The sequence below is a fragment of the Triticum dicoccoides genome, chromosome 2B (assembly GCF_002162155.2).
Source record: "Triticum dicoccoides isolate Atlit2015 ecotype Zavitan chromosome 2B, WEW_v2.0, whole genome shotgun sequence".
NCBI classification, from domain to species: domain Eukaryota; kingdom Viridiplantae; phylum Streptophyta; class Magnoliopsida; order Poales; family Poaceae; genus Triticum; species Triticum dicoccoides.
The window spans coordinates 477,238,495-477,244,595 of NC_041383.1; positions in this window are offsets into that span (position 1 = coordinate 477,238,495).

A 6,101-nucleotide genomic window follows, 5' to 3' on the forward strand; every position below is an offset into this window, starting at 1 on the left:
ATCACCAATTTCATGATGCTCACTGCCGGGAGTGAGTAATTCCATCATAGGCTTGCTGGACGGTGATGGGTTGGATAAGATTTATCATGTAATCGAGTTAGTTTTGTTAGGGTTTGATCCCTATTATCCACTATATTTTGAGATTGATGTTGCTATGACTTTGCTATGTTTAATGCTTGTCATTAGGGCCCAAGTGCCATGATTTCAGATCTGAACCTATTATGTTTTCATGAAAATATGTGTGTTCTTGATCCTATATTGCAAGTTGTAGACATCTATTATGAGTTATGATCCGCATACCCCAAGGTGACAATAATTGGGATTCTTTCCGGTGATTACCGTAGTTTGAGGAGTTCATGTATTCACTAAGTGCTAATGCTTTGTTCTAGTTCTCTATTAAAAGGAGGCCTTAATATCCATTAGTTTCCATTAGGACCCCGCTGCCGTGGGAGGGTAGGACAAAAGATGTCATGCAAGTTGTTTCCCATAAGCATGTATGACTATATACGGAATACATGCCTACATTATATTGATGAACTGAGCTAGTTCTGTGTCACCCTAGGTTATGACTGCTACATGATGAATATTATCCAACACAATTATCATTGCCGATCCAATGCCTACGAGCTTTTCACATATTGATCTTTGCTAAGTTACCTTCATTGTGGCTGTTGTTACAATCACTACAAAATTGCTATGATTCGTCCATTTTGCATCATGTTTTCCTACTGTTATTTATAATGTTTTTATGAATAACAATGCTTTTTGGAGTATTTCTAATGCCTTTTCTCTCATAATATGCAAGCTTTACACAAAAGAGGGAGAATACTGACAGCTGGAATTCTGGACCTGAAAAAGCTACATCAGAGTTACCTATTCTGCACATCTCCAAATAAGTTGAAACTTCACGGAGATTTTTATGGAATATTTAATAATTATTGGAGCAAATCACTACCAGAGGGGGCCCACCGGGTGGGCACAACCCACCTGGGCGCGCTAGGGCCCCCAATCATGCCCTGATGGGTTGTGCCCTCCTCAGCCCACCTCCGGTGCCCCTCTTCTGGTATATAAGTCATTTTGACCTAGAAAAAAATAAGGAGAGGACTTTCGGGACGAAGCGCCGCCGTCTCAAGGCGGAACTTGGTAGGAGCACTTTTGCTCTCCAGCGGAGCGATCCCGCCGGGGGAACTTCCCTCCCGGAGTGGGAAATCGTCGTCATCATCATTACCAACAACTCCCCCATCTTTGGGAGGGCCATATCCATCAACATCTTCAACATCACCACTCTCAAACTCTATTTCATCTCTCGTGTTCAATCTTTGTACTGGAACATTAGATTGGTACTTGTGGGTGACTAGTAGTGCTAATTACATCTTGTAGTTGATTACTATATGGTTTATTTGGTGGAAGATTATATGTTCAGATCCATTGTGCTATTTAATAGCCCTCTGATCTTGAGCATGATTATCATTTTTGAGTAGTTACTTTTGTTCCTGAGGTCACAAGAGAGGTCATGTTGTAAGTAATCATATGAACTTGATATGTGTTTGATATTTTGATGATATGTATGTTGCGATTCCCTTAGTGGTGTCATGTGAACGTTGACTACATGGCACTTCACCATATTTGGGCCTAAGGGAATGCATTCTGGAGTAGTTATTAGATGATGGGTTGCTAGAGTGATAGAAGCTTAAACCCTAGTTTTATGCGCTACTCCGTAAGGGACTGATTTGGATCCAAAAGTTTAATGCTATGGTTAGATTTTATCTTAATACTTTTCTCATAGTTGTGAATGCTTGTGAGGGGGTTAATCATAATTAGGAGGTTTGTTCAAGTAAGAACATCACCTAAGCACCGCCACCCACATATCAAATTATAAAAGTAGCGAGCACAAATCAAACCAACATGATGAAAGTGATATGATGAAATTCCCGTGTACCCTCAAGAACGCTTTGCTTATCACAAGAGACTATTTTGGCCTGTCCTTTGCCACAAAAGGATTGGGCTACCTTGCTGCACTTTATTTACCGTTATTGTTACTTGCTCGTTAGAAATTATCTTGCTATCAAACTATCTGTTACTGACTATTTCAGTGCTTGCATAAAATACCTTGCTGAAAACCACTTGTCATTTCCTTCTGCTCCTCGTTGGGTTTGGCACTCTTACTTATCAAAAAGACTACGATTGGTCCCCTATACTTGTGAGTCATCAAGGCTCTTTTTTGGCACCATTGCCGGGGAGTGAAGTGCTCTTGGTAAGTGGAAATTGGCAAGGGAAAATTATTACTACGTGCTGAAATTTATTGTGACCTGTTACTATGGAGAAATCCTTTGAGTGGTTTGTTTGGGGTATCTTCACCTCGACCGGAACCACAATTAGTTACCCCTCAACCTACTGCACCTACTGAAAATATTGGTTATGAAATTCCTTCGGGTATGATAGAACAACTGCTAGCTAATCCTTATGCAGGAGATGGAACTGAACATCCTAATATGCACTTGATATATGTGGATGTAATTTGTGGATTTAAGCTTGCAGGTTTGCTCGGAGATGAAGCTAAGAACAAGGTTTTCCCTTTATATTTGAAAGGAAAAGCATTGTCATGGTATAGGCTACGCGATGATATGGGATCTTGGAATTGGAATCGATTGAAATTGGAATTTCACCAGAAATTTTATCCTATGCATCTAGTTCATCGTGATCGGAATTATATATATCATTTTTGGCCTCATGAAGGAGAAAGTATCGATCTAGCTTGGGGGAGGCTTAAGTCATGTTATATTCATGCCCCCAATCATGAGCTCTCAAGAGAAATTGTTATTCAGAACATTTATGCCCACCTTTCTCATGATGATCGATCCATACTCGATACTTCTTGTACATGTTCTTTTATGAAGAAGACTACTGAAGTCAGGTGGGATCTTTTAGAAAGAATTAAACGTAACTCTGAAGATTGGGAACTCGACGAAGGTAAAGAGTCAGGTATTAAGCTTGAATTTGATTGTGTTAAATCTTTTATGAATACCGATGGTTTTCAAAAGTTTAGCACTAAATATGGACTTGACTCTAAGATAGTAGCCTCATTTTGTGAATCATTTTCTACTCATGTTGATCTCCCCAAGGAGGAGTGCTTTAAATATCACCCCCCTATTAAGAAGAAATTAAAGAACCGGTAATAACTAAAGATGAAACTATTATTTACAATGTTGATCCAGTTGTGCCTACTTCTTATATTGAAAAACCACCTTTCCTTGTTAGGATAAAGGAACATGCTAAGGTTTCAACTGTACTTCGCAAAAGTAATATTAGAGCACCTAAACCCGCTGAACAAATTAAAGTAGAACCTAGTGTTGCTATGGTTAAATATCTCTTGGTAGAAAATATTAATGGGCATGTTATTTACTTATGTGATGAAGCTGCTAGAATTGCCAAACCCGATGAAAAAGATAAACATAGACCCGTTGTTGGCATGCATGTTGTCTCAGTTAAAATAGGAGATCATTGTTATCATGGTTTATGTGATTTGGGTGGTAGCGTGAGTTCTATTACTTTTACCTTCTATCAAGAAATTATGAATGACATAGCACCCGCTGAAATACAAGACATAGATGTTACTATTAAACTTGCTAATAGAGACACCATCACAACACTTAGGATTGTTAGAGATGTCAAAATCCTGTGTGGGAAAATAAAATACCCTACTAATTTTCTAGTTCTTGGTTCCCCACAAGATGACTTCTGTCCCATTATCTTTGGTAGACCTTTCTTAAACACTGTCAATGCTACTATAGATTGTCATAAACAAACTGTCAATGTTACCTTTGGTGATGAGTCTCATGAGTTTAATTTTTCCAAGTTTAATAGACAGCCTTACAAGAAACAATTACCTAGTAAATATGAAATATTTGGTCTTGATTCTATTTTCGTGCCTCCTATTGATCCATTATAACAATATTTGCTAGACCATGAAAATGATATGCATATGCATGAAAGAAATGAGATAGATAAAATCTTATTTCAATAACGACCTCTGCTTACACACAATTTGCCTATTGAAACTCTAGGAGGTCCTCCTCCACCTAAAGGTGATCCCGTGTTTGAATTAAAACAATTGCTTGACACTTGAAATATGCTTATCTTGATGAGAAAAAGATATATCCTATTATTATTAGTGCTAACCTTTCAGAACATGAAGAAGAAAGATTATTGAAAATTCTGAAGAAGCAATGAGCTGCTATTGGATATACTCTTGATGATCTTAGGGGCATTAGTCCCACTCTGTCAGCACAAGATTAATATGGAACCTGATGCTAAACCTGTTGTTGATCATCAACGATGTTTGAATCCTAAGATGAAAGAAGTGGTAAGAACTGAAATATTAAAGCTTCTAGAAGCAGGTATAACCTATCCCATAGCTGAGAGTAGATGGGTGAGTCCTGTTCACTGTGTCCCTAAGAAAGGAGGTATTATCATTGTTCCTAATGATAAAAATGATCTCATTCCATAAGGAATTGTTACTGGCTATAGGATTGTTATTGATTTTAGAAAAATAAATAAAGCAACTAGAAAAGATCATTACCCCTTGCCTTTTATTGATCAAATTTTAGAAAGATTATCTAAGCATACACACTTTTGTTTTCTCGATGGATATTCTGGGTTTTCTCAAATACCTATTTCACAACTTGATCAAGAGAAAACCACCTTTACTTGCCCTTTGGGAACTTATGCTTATAGACGTATGCCTTTTGGTTTATACAATGCACCTGCTACCTTTCAAAGATGTATGACTGCTATATTCTCTGTTTTTTTAAAAGATTGTTGAGCTTTTCATGGATGATTTTTCTTTATATGGATCTTCTTTTGATGATTGCTTAAGCAACCTTAATCGAGTTTTATAGAGATGTGAGCAAACTAATCTTGTCTTGAATTGGGAGAAGTGCCACTTTATGGTTAATGAAGGTATTGTCTTGGGGCATAAAATTTCTGAACGAGGTACTGAAGTGGATAAATCTAAAGTTGATGCAATTGAGAAAATGCCATGTCCTAAAGATATTAGAGGTATTCGTAGTTTTCTCGGTCATGCTGGTTTCTATAGGAGGTTTATTAACGACTTCTCTAAAATTTCTAGGCCTCCTACAAAATCTTTTACAAAAGGATGTTCCATTTGTTTTTGATGATGATTGTGTAGAAGCCTCTGAAACACTTAAGAAAGCCTTAAATTCTGCAACTATTGTTCAACCACCTGATTGGAACTTGCCTTTTGAAATTACTAGATAATACCCCGCGCGTTGCAGCGGGAATTTGTTGCAGTGCATAGGAGGACTGTGGAGTAAAAACAGTAAAGAATGAAATATAAATTATTTTAACCGATGAAGGTATGCCATGAAAAGTAAAAAAATTAGTATATGGGAGTATTTCTGTATTTCTGTAATTAGAATTTGTCACTTATTGTGGGAAAATTTTATATGCACTGCTAATCACAAGAAAACATATAGTCAAATTGGAATTTCACTCAAAACACGTCCAAGCTTGGTTTGAGGTATGCCACTTAAAACAAAGCCTGAAGTCAGCCCAACAGAAAAGAACAAAATCACAAAGTCTGCCTCGAGGCCCCACAAACTACTGAATGCTTGTTCAGCTATCTGTAACAAGAACCTAGACAATACTATACCCATGTCAATTTTTGTACGATGAAGTAGACCAAGCCGCCTAGACTTAATTAGAGCAAAACTGGACAACACAGTTCATACATTGTACAAAGTTTGAAACCAACTGTCGTATGTGTCATTCCATATATAAGAATATATAAAAGACCTTGAATCAAAACCAAAGGACAAAAACATGCACAAATCTAGCAGGGACACATCCCTGCATCTTAGAATTTGTACATGACCACAAGCCACATACCAATCAGGCTGTCAGTACAACAGACCCAGGGTCCGTTGCCCAGACTGTGCACAGGCACGAGGACAAGCTCACAACACAACGATCAACTCAAGAAAGATTAATCGACTCCCTCGAAGGATTCAAGTGCAAGATCAAGATAGTTAAAACTACCCAGAAGGGCGAGATAATACTAAGGGAAAAACCTCCCCTACCGG